Raw genomic sequence first — 19,476 nt, forward strand, 5'->3', positions numbered from 1 at the left:
GAAATTCTAGATAAGTTTAAAGATTACTTTCATAAAATAAGCAATGACAGAGTTAATATGGACCCAAAAGATAAAATAAAGAAATTCATTACTACATACATGGACAAAAAACTTAATAAACAACAGATTGAGTCATTGGATAAGAGCATCTCATGTACAGACATTGTCACTCAAATAAACAAACTCAAGTTAAACAAAGCACCAGGTAATGACGGTATTATTCCCGAGATTTACAAAATATTCTTTAAAAATGTCCACACATTAATATATAATGTTTTCCTTGCAGCTCTGACTGAATTTACTATCCCCCATCTTAGAAATACACTTTTATCTCACCAGTTCTAAAATCCAATAAAGACCCTACAAGATGTTCATCATATAGGCCCATCTCACTGCTCAATGTTGACTACAAGATGTTTATGAACATATTTGCTGACAGATTAAAGACAATTCTTCCAAACATTATTGACATAGATCAAACAGGCTTTATTATAAATAGAAATACGTTTGACAACATAAGAAGAACGTTAACTTTAATAGATTATGCAAATAAATATAAGAAGGCTCTGACACTAATTAGCCTTGACATAATCTCAGCCTTTGACTCTGTGAGCTGGGAGTACTTGTTTATCTTGCTAAGGTGTACAAAATTATCTGATGCATTTGTAAATCTGATTGAAAATCTATATAAAGGAGCACTGGCATACATAAAAATTGGCACATATGTCTCTCAAAAGATACCCATATTGAAAGGAACTAAAAAGGGATGTCCACTCTCCCCTTTATTATTTACCCTAATAATGGAGCCCTAGGCCAATTTAATTAGAAACAATAATGACATATAAGGATTTAAAATAAATGAAAATACAGTATCTAAAATTCAGCTTTTCGCTGATGATGTATTAATTACATCAACAGGAAACAACTCTTCTATACAGTCATTATTTGACAAAATGGCAGACTTTAAGAAAATCTCAGGTCTGACGTTTAATGAAGAAAAAACAAAGATTCTGCCAATACATTTAGGAAAAAAATATTTTTTAAAAAGATTATCATAAATATATACCCAATTCAGGTCATATAACTTATCTAGGAATTATCTTAGCAAGAGATATTAAATCAATTATTCAATATAATTATAATAAATGTCTTGAAAACATACAAACCCTGTTTAAAAGTTGGAATAATATCATATTTTCCATGGAAGAAAGACTTACAATTATAAAAGTTATTATATTTCCGAAGATATTATATGTAATACAATCAATGCTACTCCCACCTACCAAAACAATCATTAAAAAATTAAACACATTAATGTTGAAATTCTTTTGGGCACCTCATAGACCTAGATTGGCATTAAGGACATATATAAATAATTGGTCCCAAGGAGGTATAGCCTTTCCTAATTTTGATCTATACTTTATATCCTCTGTTATCAAAACTGTAGCTCTACTAATTGATAATTCATATGTTGTGAAGTGGAAAAAATATTGGGAATTAATAGGCATGGAATTAACTAGTATACCACTAACACACAAACATATTATTATAAATAACCCCATATTATGGATACTCAAAGAATTTTGCACTGTACCCATAACACTGAGACATACATCAAATTACCCAATAAATATTATTATTACTTTTTGTAACTTTATATATAAACATCCCAAATATAAGGAATGGATCTTCATTTGATTTCCCATAACTTATACACAAGGTATACTCTTATCATCTAACCCTGATAAAACTTTAATATTCAGGCAAAATAATTTAATGTACTGGCATCTGATGCTGTAGGATAATAAAGTTAAAATCTAGATTTTTTAACTCAAGAATTTGATTTGGATGAAACTTGTTGGTTAGAGATGCAGGCTTTCAGACAATATCTTTCTAATAAACTAGACTTGATAACACTGTTTCCTAAAGAATCTGTTTCATTACTGATAGATTACATGATGCTAAATCTACAGCAGAAAGTTTCAGATAAAGGCAAGCTTTCTCACACACACAATATTATTAGAGATGAAACCTTCAACTGTCCAGAAAATTACTGGAACTACTTCAATTCCATAAATAGAGAATCCCCAGAACAACAAGGTAAAAGTCATATACTGGAATCAGCTTCTAAAACACCTTCCTCAATTAAATGGAAACTTTATGTCTGGAAATTCTTACACAGGTCCTTCTACACCCCTCTAATAATGAGCAAAATTAATAAAAAAGATAACATATGTAAGAGATGTACCACAGAAATAAATGCTAACTGGGCATATATGTTCGATGATTGTATAAAACCGAAGGAATATTGGACATCAATTAACAATTTTCTACAGGCTCTTTTTACAGATAATTTTACAATATCTAAATCACTAATCCTCTTCAATACCCCATACCAAAATGTGTTAAAAAGGTTAAACTTCCCCTATTATGGTCAATTCTAGCAGTGGCTACAAAGATTATAACTAGAAATTGGATATCAGATATCCCTCTTTCCTTTAATGAGTTTAAAAATGTTTTGATAGAGGTAGGTCAAATGGAACTAATGACTATTAAATCAAGAACTTCTAGGAAAACAACCAGTTATAATATGTGGGATACTTTACAAAGTTTGTTAAAAAAAGACTTGGAACCTTTATAATGTATTATAGTTATGTGAGATGATGTATTAACCTGTGGAAGTCTTTGTAAATACTTTTGTTGTTTTATGAATGTTAAAATTTTCCATTTGTTAACTGCTTGTATAAATTACTATGCTTTATTAATTGCATGCTAAAACCAATAAACATGTTTTTTTAAAAAAGTTTCCCTAAGGACTTAATATTCTTCTTAACCAGTTATCTATATTATTTTTCTTCATAGTACTTGCCCTATTGTATTTTAAACACTCTTCAGCACTTGTGCAAAAGTCCTCATTTTTAAAGTTTTTATTTACCTGCTATGACATAATTTTCCAAAATTCTTTTTCATTTTTATTTAATATGACTATAAATATTTGCTCTCATTTCTTTGTAATCTTGATCAAATATTACATGATGGTCCCATGTTAAAATTCTGTATTTCCTTCTCACCAATCTATACTCAACTAGAAGCATCTCCCATTGGCTTTAATTCAGCTCATTAACTAACATAAATATTTTTTCCAGGCATTATTCATTGCAGCACTCAAATATTTCTCTGTCTGAATCTGCTCTCACTGTCTACATTCTTAAGTTAAATGCTACATTTACCTTCTCTTTAGTTGTATAGGAAAGTGATCACTTTCAGTTTTTTAAGGACTGAGGTGGTATAATCTGTTATGATCTTTTCCTCCCAAATGATTGATGGTAGAGCTAACTTTCCTCCAATTTTTCAACCTGTTGTCTCTGTTATTTTAAGTTTATGCTTCACTATTATTAATAATGAATTCTTCCAACAGGAATTATCCCCCAAATTTCTCCACAAGTTTCTCATTAGAAAGTCCATGTATTTTCTATACTAACTTATATGTGCATTAAAGCCACCAGTTATGGCTACTTCCCAATTACCTTTTAACAAATAATTATGTATTACCTTATTTAACTTTGCCTATTTATTTTGGTGTTCTTTGCTGTACCTTCTTATTAGTGGAACACAAACATTCAGTACACATATTTGCTGGCAGTTGTATTCAGCTTATGTCATAATGTATATATCCAACAATTCAACTATCAAACCTTGTTTTAAATTGGCCAAAGTTAAGTTTTCCTCTGCAATGTCTAAAATGTTTACCTTTTTTTTTGCATTAACTTCAAAAATTGTCAAAACTTTACATCATACAAAAACATCTATTAACCATGTTTTCTGCATGTTAATTATGCCTTAACTGGCAAAACAATTTCTAAACTTGCAGTCTTCCAATTTATTAATCATATCTCCCATACTCAAATATAGAATTTGAGTATATTTGGGGATGCCTTCTGAGATCCATTATTCTGTCTTAATTGTCATTTTAAATCTGCTTTGCAGTCATTTCTCAACATTGCCAAGCCTGTCTAGTTTCTTTTGATTTTGGTTTCATTCTTACTCATATCTTTTGCTACACTGTATATCCAGAATGCCCTCTGTTGCTCATTCAAATTATGTTGTTTATATTGAAATTCTCCTTAAACACAATTTTGAATCATCTTCCATGATGTCTCCTTCCATATCTATGAATTATCATAAAGACTAAGTAACTATATTACCTTTTCTTCACCCTTGCTCTTTACTCTGTTCTTCATTACCAGTTCTGCCTTCTCTTTCTCACACTCTCTTTCACATTATTTTTCTGGATGGATTATTTTTATATCTGCTGTTGTGTTAACATCCTGGTTACTGCTCCCCAGGCACTGTTTTCATGATCTGACTCATTCCCAATCCTGGCTGCACCTATCATTGTTCTTAAAATCAGTTGTCGAGCCATGCAAGTTGAATGTATTTTTTTTCTCAAATATAAGGTTGACCAGGTTTTCAGAATATAAATGTACCATCTGACATATTATTCTAAAGCATTCTTGTTGTTACTTCAGCAATAGCTACTTTAGTTATTACAACACCAAGTAATAAGAAGTGAATTAAATTCTAACATCAGTACTTTATCAACTAGTGAGATTAGTTAACAATTAACTACTTTCTTAAAATGTATATAAAATTATAGTTCCAGCTGCTGAGATTATTTACTCTTTTCTGCAGTGTTATCTGCATCATTTCATCTTCATGTCATTCTATTTCCCTGTTAGTTTGGTACTCATCATCTTCACTTTACCCCTGCACAACATCTCTGTGACAGTTTTTTGTTTTATATGTAAACATTCAAATTTTCTTTTTCCTTTTTCTTTTCTTAATAAATCTTCATATTTTACACCATTACAAATTTCATTTACTTTCACATGTTTGAGAATCCCTGTTTCCTCTTCCACTTTATTGCCCATTTCAGCTTACATTCAAAAAGTTCTGGAAGTCACTGTCATGTATCTCTTCATTTTTTGTACTTCACGTTTCTCTTTACTAAAGACATAATTCTATTTTTTCCACACAGACGTTTGTGGTATAATTAACAATGTACATTTTTTTCTAGTATCACTTAACAGTAAAACAATAGACACACACACACACACACACACACACACACACACACACACACACACACACACACACACACACACACACACACACACACACACACACACAAAATTATATTATAAAATTCTCACTGTACATAAAATATAACTTTGAAGGATATTATGAAAAATCTGAATCAATATACAATTAAAATTTCGGAATAAAACAATATACTCAGAATGTTTCAAAACAGAAAGCTACAACATCTGTATAGGTTCATAGATTAGTACTAAGCTAACTGCCCTTGCGAGACATTTTAAGCCTAGCCAATTATCCCTTGTGAGTCTCAAACCCTGTACTGTGTATTTCTAAGGCAAACACCTTAACCATTAGGCCACTCTTCCAAATTGTCTTTTTGTTAATTATACCACAAACGTCTGTGTGGAAAAACAGAATTATGTCTTTAGTAAAGAGAAAATGTAAAATGAAATGGTAATATTCTGAACTCAAATCTCAGTCTAAACAACCAATTATTACCAATAAGCTGTCTAAATGAAATATAAAAAGTATGCCAGTAGGTTGCTAAATTCACCAATCTGTTTTTCTGTTATTCCTTTGTACTTTATAAAACCATTTTTTTTAAACTGGCTTGAAGATCATGTTTCACAGATGTTTCTTGATCACATATTACTTGATGGTCTGCACAATTATCAAGCCTGGTATGAATGTTTAGGTGCATGTATGTTCTTGTATTTGCTTTACTCATGGCCAGCTTTCATATTTTAAATCCTTCAATGTCACTTTGATTAGACTGTTCAGAGATTACCTAAATTTAAGAGTTTAGGCTCCCTGTTAAGCCTATCAACACTCATACTATTCCTGCACTGTTTCTGTTAGCATATTCTAGTACTCACCTTCATGAGGGATGTCAGTAAGATTCCCAAAGGAATTCAGACCCACTGGTTTTGGCTTCTTCCTTCTTAGAATGGTCTGTGACTTAATGATTTACCAAGATATACAGAAAGTGGACAAAATGAGGCAAAAATCAGCTAGCAGACTTAACATTACTGTGAATCAGCTGGTTGCCAAATTGGTCAATTGCTACCATAAAACATCTCTGTCTCCTATCTGGTTGGGGAAACTTCAATCATTAAACAGACTCTTACTGAATCTTGTAATCAGTTATTTGATTTTAACCTACTAAATACCCACTTTCTTCAAAATAAAGAACAAGGGGAACAAACATGCAAATAGTAAAATATCCCAAATGAACAGAGAGTTATAAATGATAAAAATATAAAACCCAGGTTACAAAATGAAGTCTCTCCTGTCATTGGATCATATCTGGATCATAAATGCATATAAAGGCTCTGTACTATATGGCCAGGATTAGTCCTACACCAAAACCACAAGGTCATTGTGGTTGGGGTGGGAGGTTGGCATAATGGTTAAGGTGCTCACCTTAGAGGCACAAGGTGCAAGGTTTGATTCTTGCATAAGGCAATTGGCTATGCTTAAAATAGCACACAAGGCAGTTAGCCTAGTACTAATCTATGAACCTATTATGTCTGAAGGCCAATGAAATGGTGATATAAAAACTGGAATTCCGTTTCCTGTGACTTTATTTACAAGCAGCCAAAAACTGTTACGTTTAAAAGACCAAAGTTGCTAACACATTTAATCTTCTGGTAATGCTGTGGAAACTCCGCAGCCTACACCAACCATAATCTGCCTTGTGCAGGACCTCAGCTATACAGCTGGCCTACTCTGCAACTGCAGCTTTGACAGGGCAATAATATCAAGCACAAATGCAGTGATTCAGTCTAGCTTATGTCTTCCAAAATACTAGGTCAGTAGGCACCTGCACATTTACTGCCTTGCACCACTTTTCTTTTAAAAAATGGTCTCAGGTTCACCTGTTGGCTATCCGGGGTGCTTTTATACTCTCCCCAATATCTTTGTTTCATTACGTGTTTTCTGGAGTAACAGATTATGTGACTCATGCAGAAATAATTGTAAACAAACCACAAGACTATGTATACTTGCTATGCAAATATGCTGTAAAATAAACAGGTTGTGGTGAATCTAGCACATAAACTGGTATGGTAAAGTGACTTTCACAGACAGCGAAACAGGGCAGTGAAACAAATCATGCATGGGGTACCAGCATATCGCAGGTTGGACACACTCACTCACTCAACATGTACATCTACAGACAGCCATGTGGAAGATTGTCAATTCATCTACCGTATATCTTTGTGATGTAGGTAGAAACTGGATTGTCAAGCAAAAACTGCTATGGACATGGTTGATGAGCAAACAATGCACAGAAAATATCCTAGCTGAGAACCAAACTGGTTAGTCAAACCCTGTGAAGCAGAACCACTGGCTGCTGCATTACTATCCTGTCCTGCATTTTGGCAAGTGAGAACTTTGAGCAAAAATATCTTTAGCTGATCAGAAAGCTGAAACTTGAGAATCAATTTCAAAAACTGTCACGAGATCTAAAAGCAATACAGTTAAATAACAGATGACTTCCAGTTCTACTGGCATCAGGGATGATTCTTTGTGTACCCCTATTATAAAAAATGCCACTCACATTCAATGGTTAAACATAATGTTTATAGTTAATGCACATTTTATCTAATGAGCCTAAGAAATAGTTAAGAAAATAATAACTGTGTTGGTTCAATGAATAAGAAAAAAATAACAGGACTTTATAGACAAATCTGCACTTATCTTTAAGTAACTTATTTATTTTTGTTGTTTTACATTCTATAACATGGACAGTAGGTATCCATTTGGGGAGTTGGTCACTTATTTAGAATTGAAGGAATTATGCTTGCAAATCAGTCTGGCTCTTCTGGCAGTTAATGCAGAAGAATCATCAGGCAGTTAGAAAAGATGTTTAGGGTTATGAGCTATTAATGAGCTACTTTCTGTACTCCAGGGTTTGATTCCAACAACCTCCATTTGTCTGCTTTATGAACCTGTGCGGGTCACTTAACCAGGCAGTGCTCTAGGGTAACTGAGACATTGAGTAGACTTCTCAGTGGTCTCCTGGACTTCATGCAACTTTCTATGAATCCACTGCCTGTGGATTGAATCACATTTTGAATATTACAATTTTTAAAAATTATATTCATTAAGATAAATGCGTATGCGGTATCAAAAATGCAGTTTATGTTTGTGGTACATACAGCTGTTCATACTGAGTGCTTTTCCCTGATTGTTTCATTTTGCCATGTCACTGTGCTGCATAATTATTTAAATAGACTCATTTGGTTAGACATGGTTCTGATGAAGACTTACGAGAATAAATAGAAGAGCTACATATCGATTTTATGATGTTACCTCCTGTGTGTTCTTTATTTTGTGGTTTATTTGTTGCATACAGAGTTCTGCTTATTTCTGTTTTTTTAATTGTTATGCGTTTCTGATGTCCTGAACCTTGGTGAATTACCATACCCATGTCATACTAATACACCTTGTCAGGTATTCTGATGTCCTGATCTTTGGTGAAGGGCCATACCCATGTCATACTAATATACCTTGTCAGGTTTTCTGATGTTCTGATCTTTGGTGAAGCGTCATACCTATGTCATACTAATATACCTTGTCAGGTTTTCTGATGTCATGATCTTTGATGAAGCACCATACCCATGTCATAATAATATACCTTGTCAGGTTTTCTGATGTTGTGATCTTTGATGAAGCATCATACCAATCTTATACTAATATACCTTGTCAGGTTATCTGATGGTGTGATCTTTGATGAAGCACCATACCAATGTCATACTAATATACCTTGTCAGGTTTTCTGATGTCATGATCTTTGATGAAGCCCCATACCCATGTCATACTAATATACCTTCTCAGGTTTTCTGATGTCATGATCTTTAATGAAGCACCATACCAATGTCATACTAATATACCTTGTCAGATTTTCTGTTGTCATGACCTTTGATGAAGCATCATACCCATGTTATACTAATACACCTTGTTGGGTATTCTGACCTTTGATGAAGCATCATACCCATGTTATACTAATACACCTTGTTGGGTATTCTGATGTTCTGATCCTTGGTGAAGCATCATACCCATTTCATACTAATATACCTTATCGGGTATTCTGATGTTCTGATCCTTGGTGAAGCACCATACCTATGTCATACTAATACACCTTGTCAGGTAATCCTGCATAAGTTTCTTGATGCATTTTGTCTACTTTTGAACATTCTCAGCATATTTGCCTGTGCTTTCATTCTGTGTTCTTCTACAACTAACATTTTAATTGTGCCATTTGGCAGAAGTAGCCTTAGTGGAGTGTGGAATTATCCTTATATTCCTGATGCCCCTGCCAGAATCCCTCTCATAACTGTGTTAAGGGATCTGCTTCTAATACTGAAATAGCCATATCATCAAATTCCATTTTCGCAAGATGAAATTTGAGAAAACAAAATACCCGAACAGCGAATTTTCCACACGGTAAGTAAACACTCTACCAAACTTCAACGGAACACACACAGGTTTAAATAAAATCCACCTAGGTGTGGGGCTATGAGTCACGACCCCAACAACCCTCCCTAACTATATATACCAACTCTGAGATCAGTGTAGAAAAGGGCATGTTGGGCAAGTGTTTACTTGTCCCGGGAAAAATTTGCTGTTCGGTATTTCATTTTCATGATTTTCGGCTTACAAAAATGAAATTCGATGATATGGCCATTTGAGTATTAGAAGGGGAACTGTAATGAGAGGTAGATAGGACTTGAAAATAATTTATTCAACTAATGGAAAAGAAACTGCAGAAACTGAACTCTCTTACTTGAGACAATCTATTTTTTAGATGAGACAGCAGGAATGAAAATAGTCCAGTAATGGCATTGCAGCTGGGAGTGGAATATATAATGAATTGGCCACCCTTTTTGATATGGCTGGCTGTGAACTGATGGGAATAGTAATAACACAGAATAATGATTTAATGGCTTCATTACAGAATGAGACGGAACTGTTACATACTGCAATTACTCTGTACTCATTTTTCCTACATGCAGTGGTTATTATCACAGATGTATTTTACAGATTAGAGAAATTTGAAAATATCCTTAGGAACAGAAAGATAAGAGAGTTTTAATTTGACCTAGAGGAGTCCAACAAAGGGAAATATCTCCTAACAATAACATAGCTAGTAAGATGATAATATCAATGCCTGGGCCAAATGAAAAAAACATTCATAGGTTTACAGGTATTTATTAGCTATTGATGTGTGAGGATCTTATAAAGCCTAGCCTTACATATCCTCATGGTAGTTTTTAGTCTTATTTTTGCATATGAATAACCCAGAAGTGGTCATAACTAGGAGGTACTGGGGCATTTACTTATTGCCCCTACCCATGAGGGACATGGGTACTAAACCTAGGGTACAAATCTGATTACAGACCAGCATCTGCAGCCTTTTTCAGTGAACCTGGAAGTTTTCAGCATAGAAGATTTTGGTGATCACTTGTACAGGGACAAAGAATTCAAATAGGTCTTGACTCTGCTCAGGTGAAATCTCAGTTATTTTTACATGCAACATAGAAAGAAAACAGGTCTAGTTCCATGGCACTTGCTGGGCTCAGCATCTCTGGATAACAGTACTATAGTACTCAATTTTAGTGACATTCAAATTAACTTACTTAAATATGTTATGTCCTTCATCCCTTATAAGCCAGATAATGCACTACAGATGATTTGTGACTTTAAATTATTTGTAAGAAAATTAAACTTGCAACATATTAAGCAGAACAATAGTAACATTAACAGCAGTATGCTGCATTGGTGGTCTAAAAAGGTTTATATTTAAAGAAGAGAAAGATTTACGTGGTGTATTTAAAATAGCCAACTAAGGCTAACATAAAAACAGATTAAAATAAATTATAACTGCAAAGGTATGATATAAAAATCTGTCAAGTTATGACAATAGAAAGGCATACTATATATACATTTAAGGAACTGTGCTGGTAAATCTGGTTGGATGTTACATCTCCCTGCTCATATGACACTTTGAGTATTATAAGCATGTTAACATTATGGGCATTAAGATAAATCTATATGTAGTAGTAAACGCATTCTATGGCAGTGGCACATACAAATTGCTCATGATAAGTAATTTTTACTGTTTCCTTTAACAGTGTTTACTGTATTATTATCTATACATACTCATCTGTTTAATAATGGTTCTTATGAAGTATAGCTATTGAGACTAAATAGATGAAAATATTAAACTTCAGTTATGTGGCATTGCTTGGTGTGCTCTTTCCTTTATGGTTTTGTATGTGCCACTTCTCATTCAGTTTACTTTCAGTGTTTATTTTAATATATTTAAGTCAGTTTGAACATTTCTTTGGAAACTATCTACCAAGGAGCTGCCTACACTGAGTTATGTTGCTCACGCTCTCAAGCAGTATTCAGACTTCCAACTTCAAATTTTCACTAGTGGCACAATGTAGCCACCATCCTGGCCACTGTCTGGCATGGATGACACATCTGATGCTATTTAGACAAGAAATGAAATTAATTATCACTTTTACCTCCAGACAACATTAGCACTAAAGATATCTTGCACACAAAATGTCACCAATTATCAGGTAACTGAAAATACTTCCAAATAGGAATCCTCAACAAAGGTTGGTCTTACATCTATGATCTCCCAGGTTTTGCCTCAAAGGTGGGTGATCAAACTTTTCATAGTAACTCAAAGTACTACTTTCTCCACTTGAATTAATTGGTCTTTCAGAATCTTAAATTACATAGTTTAAATAATCTGATTTAAATTAGGACTGCAAATTGTTAGGTCTCACTGAATTTTAGTACAGGCTCGAGCTTGGAAAGAATTTTTTTTCATCTCACTCAGGTAAGACAAACAATCACCATATAGTGGGTATATGGATAAAATCATTTGTTTTAATGGAATAAGGAATGAATAAGGGAAATTTCTCATGATCTTTAACAAAGCCATTTCTAACAAAAGCAAGCAAACTTAAATATTGGTCTAATGTTGCTACACATGTTACTTAGAATACCTTCGTTGACAGCTAGCAATCCTTCATAACATCTCCTCCAGCTTATTTAAAATATATACCATTAAAATATGGCATAATACATATTCTATTTGTAAGTTCATTAGCAAAACATATGTTACAGCTACTGCTTTTTTAAATGTGGGCATCTAGGTGGAGATCTTGAAGACATGCTGCAGCCAATAGTAAACAATAACAGCTGTGGAAAATGATCTGTTTAGCTGCTGAGTTTGATCTACATGCATATATATTACTCTCAGAAGATAATTCATGCATCCAGGAATCTTCCATCCAGGTACTATCAAGGACATTACTGGTGCAGCCAACATAATGGCATTATCAGTCTTGTACTTTTATTGAAATCAGAGGAATAGGCTACCATACAAAAGCTCAAAGAACTGACACACAAACTTAGAGCCAACTCTTTACGCATTATCAGCACCAAGTAGCAAATGTATCCTTCAGCTGTACAACAAAATATTACAGCTCTGGTTATTTGTTTCCTCAAGGGCAGGGAAAGAACGACTTCTGAATGTCACAGCTCCTTATACTTATGAGGTGAAGATCATCACATCAGTTAAGGTTTTCTTTTTCTGAAGATAAAAATCAGTACGGAAAATGTTGCTAGATCCAAAAACTTAACAAGCAGAAAGGGAAAACAAACACCAAGGCTGAAGACTATTCAAATTAAAAGCAACAGCAGAAGAAGACTTTTTACATGGACTTTATGAATGGTGTTAGTGCTAGTCACTGTACAGACCTAATCTTGGTGACTGTAGATGTTTGTGCTTTATTCACTGTTATACCTGAGTATGATTTGGAGGCAGTTAAGCAGTTTTTAATGGATAACAATGATTATGCAAGTAATGAAATTTCATTGATTTGCACTCTTCTGAATGTCATTCTTGAAAATAATGCATTTGTTTTTAATTATTAATATATTTTTACAGAAACTTGGCATAGCTATGTGCACAGCTTGCACCAATAGCTACACCAATATTGTTACAGCTTTTTGGGAATTGAAATATCTCTTCAATAATTTAGATATTAGGGATAATCTGGTGTACTACAGGCGCTTTGTTGATGATCTGTTTTTGTTATGGCGGGGGAGTGAATTACAACTGAATATGCTTATAGACAATTTGAATATGAGTACTGACTTCTTGAAATTCACACTTAAAGTCTCCCATCAAACTATAGAGTTTTTAGATGTTCAGCTCTTTAACAATAATCATGGGTAATTAGAAACTAACATCTTTAAGGAACCCTGTTGGAGAAAGAATAAGCTACATAGTACAAGTATGCACCTGACACATATTTATTGTAATACAGTAAAAAGACATTTTTAAGGGCCTCCAGGTTACATACAGCTACTGCTGATGTTGATATGGCCTTTACAACACTAGGTAGAAAATTTGAGGAAGGAAGTTAAAGATATAGCCCAACAGGTGAAAAATATGAGGGACACAGTGGGTAGCCCTTTCTCTCCAAGAATAGGCCCTCTAATATACAGAGAAAGTCATATCAGAGTAGTAGGAGGGTTACCTTGTCTTATGCCAGTAATATAAGTACGATATGTGATACTATTAGGAGGAACTGGCCTGTATTACTAGTATGATCAGATAAAAGATATAATTGGTGAGAAGCCTAGTTTCACTTTTAAGAATAAACCTCTTTGAAATGAAGGCTGTGCTATGCAAAAAATACATCTTTGAAGAATCAACTTTATCTAACAGGGTAGGTATGTTTCCATGTCAGAGCTGCAAAGCATGTAGTTTTATCTCTGATGTTAACTATTTTGTCCATCCCTCTATGGGTGTGAAGTGAAATTTTATGTGGACTGTAAAGATCAAGATCTGGTTTACTTGGCAAAGTGTAAAGACTGTTTATGTTTTTATGTAGGTAAAACTAATCATTGTCCGAAAGATAGGATTCTGTAGCATTTAGGTAAAATTCGGAGGGATGTTAATACTAATGCACTTAGTAAGCATATAAAAGCAAATCCTGGGCATTCTTTTATCTTTCAGCTACTACAACTAATTCATAAGAATGTTAAAGGTGGCCCCCTAATGGATAAGACTGAAGCTGCTGAAACAAAATGGATCATCACACTGCAGTCTATGTTTTTTGATTTAAATGATAGTGTTCCCCTTAAGCCTATACTCAAATTAGGCAGATTGAAGCATTAATCTATTAATTATTGCATTAACTGATTGGGGTAGTTTTTAATGTTTTTTTAGAGTGTATTTAAAGGTGCATTTTGCTCTGATGTTACGGTCTGAAGAAGTGCACATTGCACAAAAGCGCTAACTGTGTGTTAAATAAAAGACTTCTGTTGCTTTTTATTTGAATAGTCTTCAATCTTGGGGGTTTGTTTTTCCTTTCTGCTGCAAGCTTTTCTTTTCTACTGTGTATGCTGTCTTTATCTGGATTATGTGATTTCATCTATTTACTTTTCTACAGATTAGTAATGGTAATCTCAAAAGAATGTGGAAGGAGTCTTGTGTTTCACTTTTTTACATTTGTTTTTATTTTGGTTGTTTTTCTTCTTTTTTACTGAAAAGCTTAACAAAGCTTGTTAAGAGAAAGCTTTCCATACTTTTGATGTAACAAAGATCTGGAATGTGTTGCTACCCAGATTTTAAACCGACCTCTTAGCTGGATTATCAAATCATCAATCCTTATTATAGTTGAAGCTAGGCCAGCATCTCTTCAGACAAAGATTATTGATTCACCATAATTATGCGGCAAAACCTCATATATATTTAAGTTTACTGCTGTGGCATTTCTTTAATATGTACGGCTTTTGCAAGAAGTATACTGTGATTGGCTAAATGTAATCCAGAGAGTATAGTGCAAAATGGCTATTTTTAATTCTATATGAACTGAATTGCTTTCTTTTGTTACCTTACAATGTGTGCAACCAATTAAATGCAATTTAGCACTGCTCGTTTTTCAATATGTTTAAGCATGCACTTGTTCAATATTGTTCAGTGCAGTACTCTGACAAATAAATAAATATACTATTTATTTATTTAAGTTTGATGACCGAGGAAGTCCACTGGGCCATAAAGAGCCCATTTTCAGTGTAGGCCTGGGGAGAAAAGCTCCAAATGTTGCAAGTTACATATTACATGTTCCAAAAGAATAACAAAGATTTGTACATAACAATTAAAACATTAACAGAAATATAATACATTATGTAATAAGCTTTTAGTGAGTTAACATTTAAACAGAAGGTTACTGGCCCTTTTTGGAGGTTATGTAAACGAACATTTGCAGAAAAAGACATTTTTGTCAAATAAGCTCTTTGTAAGTAAATATTAACAAGTAGCTACTAGCCCTTTGCAGGTTAGGTGGAAAATAAAATAAATTAAATAAATAAATTCAAATAAAATAAAATAAAATAAAATAAAACTCTCACGTGTATTGTTGCCTGACACTTGAATTAATGAATTTAACTTTTGTTTTATTTAATGTTCTATACTATTAACTCATTGAACAAAGTAGTGTTTTTGAATGGCAGTGAGCAAAAGTTCTAAGGAATTTCAAGTAAGCTTCTTCCATCTGCATGCCAGTTGATTTGAAAACTCATTTTATTTATGTTTTATTATTGTAATCGTACAACTGCAGACTTTGGGTGATTGAGACAGGGTTAATAACTACAGAAAAAAAGTCTGATCAACTGCCAAGTTTGCAATGTTCATATAACACCTGAGTGCCCTTCATCAGCACCCAGATACATTCAGGTGCTGATCAAATTCAGCATTTGAGTTAAGTTAATGACATTCAAACCACACCATCAGGTATCCGATTAGAAAGATACAAAGTAACAAGGTAAAAAAGGGGGCCCACAAAGAATATTTTTTTTCTGAGCAATTGGCATACTACATAGATAACAATAAAGTAAGACATATTTAAAAAAAATATTGATACCAGAATTCCCTGGGACCAACAACAGGCAACGCAAGAGGCAGTAGACACAGTTTTAAGGCTTTGTATAGCAGGTAGAAAAACCCAAGACATAGCTGATACACTATCACATAAAACTTAAAAGTATCAAGACACTTAAACCTGTGCAACTATGTAGATCTAATAGGAACACTCAATTAGATATTTATACATTGTGTTGAACAAGAAGTAAATACGGCACTACACATATATTGTACCAGATTAAAACTGTAGCAAACAAGGTAGAGGTGGGCAAACTTAATTTATTTATTTATTTATTGTACTAGTTATTACTACAGTACCTACCTGAATGTCACTCCCTTCCTGCTGAGTTAGTATTCCCACTCCATGATCGCCATGCACACAAGCAGTGCAATGTACAACAGGTGTAACCCATTTACTTGCAATATCTAACGTTATCACAAATAACATGCTGTGACATAAAGAAAGGCACAAACTTAGTTCTATGACAGTACATGAAGGCTTCATATTAAATACAGCAAGACATTTTTATGCTATAAGGGAGGGATCATTATTGCAAGGCTTTGGTAGTCCCACTTCCACAACATGCTACACAAACCTAAATATTCTCCAGTGCAACAAGACAGGCACTATTCTTCACCATACATCATTCATACTGTACTGTATCTGTTACAGTACTCTTGACAAGCTTACTATCTAGTAAGAGTTTTTCTTCCCTAAATCACCTTGCATGTGAAGTTATCTAATGATTTTTTTTTCATAGGGACTATTACTATAACCTAAACTTTTCATATTTTGAACAATTAACTTGTTTGTACTCTGTTCCTTGCTCTGACAACAAGTCATGTTAGTGTGGCCAGTAGCTAGATTATCTAAACAAGGTATGGTGCAAATTTTCCACTTGCTGCTGCTGCAAATATCCGGATTCTTTAATCTTGCAGCTATTATCATTATTTATCAAAGAACTGATAAAACTGAGTAATGAGCAAAATCCTACATCTCCTTATTTTTTCCAAAACATTGGATCTTCTAATATCTATTACATTATTCTTGCCTTAACCTTAATCCAAGACTCTTCACAGCCTTCACTGGGTATTCTCTCGAATGTAATCTATAAAATACCATAAAAAAAATGAACCACTCTGCCAGGGGCATAACTACCCCTAAACTTGTCCTTAAAAATCTGGTCACTTCTTGCACACCTTCATAAATTAGATGAGCTTTTCCTTTAAAACTGGTGGTACTTTCCTTGAAAATACCTGTTTGTTTAAAGACTTCTCAAAACCCTCTTCATTAACTTGATGATCTAAATGAATCCTATTGTAATCCTCCTTTGACAGAACATGTTGCTAAAACCACTGTCTATGCCTCTAGCTTCTACTTCCACTTAACTTGTGGTATTGATAAGTCTATCCCTATCCACATTAAATAGAACGAGAAATTGGAATACAAACTTCTATGCTGGAATACCCATAAAAATAAAATATGTAATGAGTGAAATAAACTACTTAATACCTATAAGCAATCACAGTATATCCAATTTAAAATAGTCACTAAAACAAAAAAAAAATAGCCACAAATCTTTCTTTAATTATGACAAGAAGTTAAGAACTAACACCCAACAATGTCAGGAGCTAGTTCATAATAATAATCCACACTCTGAAGGAAAGAAAACGGGTAGTTACCTAGCACTCAAATTTTCTGCCAAGTTTGACATTTCCCACAGTTATAAATATTCCACCTATTCCTCAGCCTCAGCATCCCCCTATAATTATTTTGGAATGCCCTCCCAGTTATGTCAAAAGCTATGAAGACCTCATCCCTGGACCATGATAGCAAACCAGGGTGCCTGATTATCATTATCAAGTATGGTGTATCTGAACTCCTACCTCTTTAATCCTAACTTTTCAATGGTTCCATTCCCAAAGTCAGGAAAACAACAGCTTTATGCCTTTACACAAGAGGGTACAAGCATTGGCCCTTGTAATTATAGACCCACTTGTCTCAACAACCTCATATGTAAAGCTATGGAGCAAATTACCTCATACATCATTGATCTGGGCATAGAAAACCTCCTAACTGTGTACAATCATGAATTTAACTTCATTAAAGGCAATTTCTACCTCCTTAACCTCATTAATTTCTATGAAAATGTCAACAAAGCAGTATATAGCAGTTATGCAGTAAATACAGCATATCTGAAACTGGCCAAGGCCTTTGACACTATTCCCCATGCAGGTGCTATGGACAAACTTGTCCATCTCATTCTTAATCCATACATTGCATGGTGGATTGCTAATTGGTTGACCAAAAGAACCCAGGTGGTTAGAGACACAAGTGCTACTTCTGAAAGCAAACAAGTTACCACTAGTGTACCATAAGGCTCATTGTTGTGTCTTCTCCTGTTTAGCATCTATTTCTCAGACCTTCAGCTTATATTAATTCTTCATTGAGCCACAATCACTCCTAGCTATGCAGCCTAACCCAGTTCTGTCCCTATATATCATCATTGTTGATTAAGATGGGGTATGCAAGGAACTTTCTAACCATTATGTGGGGTTGGGGGGTTAGTTTGGGCATAGTCAATGTCTGCCTCCATCTATCAGAGACATAGAGACCCGGCCTGGGATGAATTTCTGTTTTCCCATCCATTGGTCAACGTTATGCTTAAATAGAGTTAGGGATGGACTCTGCTTCACATGGATGGGGAGCCTATGCCAGAGCATGGAGATCCTCTGAGATGCATATCTGTCTCATCAACATGTCTAATTTATGCCACAGGTAAAATTTAAATTCTTTGATCTAGTAGTTCTGACGCTGTTCATTTTGCAGATGTGCAAAAGGTGCATCAGAGCTGGATCTAAGGATATCTTGATTGACAGACACATATCACCTCTCAGTAATCTGTAGGAGACAGGATATAGAGATAGGGCTTTAAGACAATTTGTATTGGACAATGTGTTTATACCCTGGCTTTTCCTGGTAATGAACCTTTGTGGGGATTCCAACTGTTGCATACATCTGGCCAGGTACATGTTGAAGGGGGCATTAAACTCAATGATGAGTCTAATAAGGGCCAAATAAAGTGGCACTATGACTTACTTGGACCTGGATGCCATGTCCTTAGTTATAAGTTGAGTAACGTAGAATGATTTTCTTAGTACCTTGGCTACACATTGGCCAAAGCCCAGATTATTGTCTATGTAAGTTCCCAGATCCCTGACTACTGCATCAACTCTTAGGGGTGTCTTATCGATAGAGTAATTAGCTTGGATGGTGTTTTTTCTCAAAAGGGACTATAATGCATTTCTTGGCATTGAGTTTTAGTTCATGGCTTTGCCACCAGTCCTTTGTCTATGTTAAACCCTCTTGTAAGATGTTTGTGTCATGGGGGGAAACCGATGATAGCTCCCAATTT

Source organism: Protopterus annectens, chromosome 6.part1, assembly GCF_019279795.1.
Source record: "Protopterus annectens isolate FY-2018-M chromosome 6.part1, PAN1.0, whole genome shotgun sequence".
Classification (NCBI taxonomy): Eukaryota; Metazoa; Chordata; order Ceratodontiformes; family Protopteridae; genus Protopterus; species Protopterus annectens.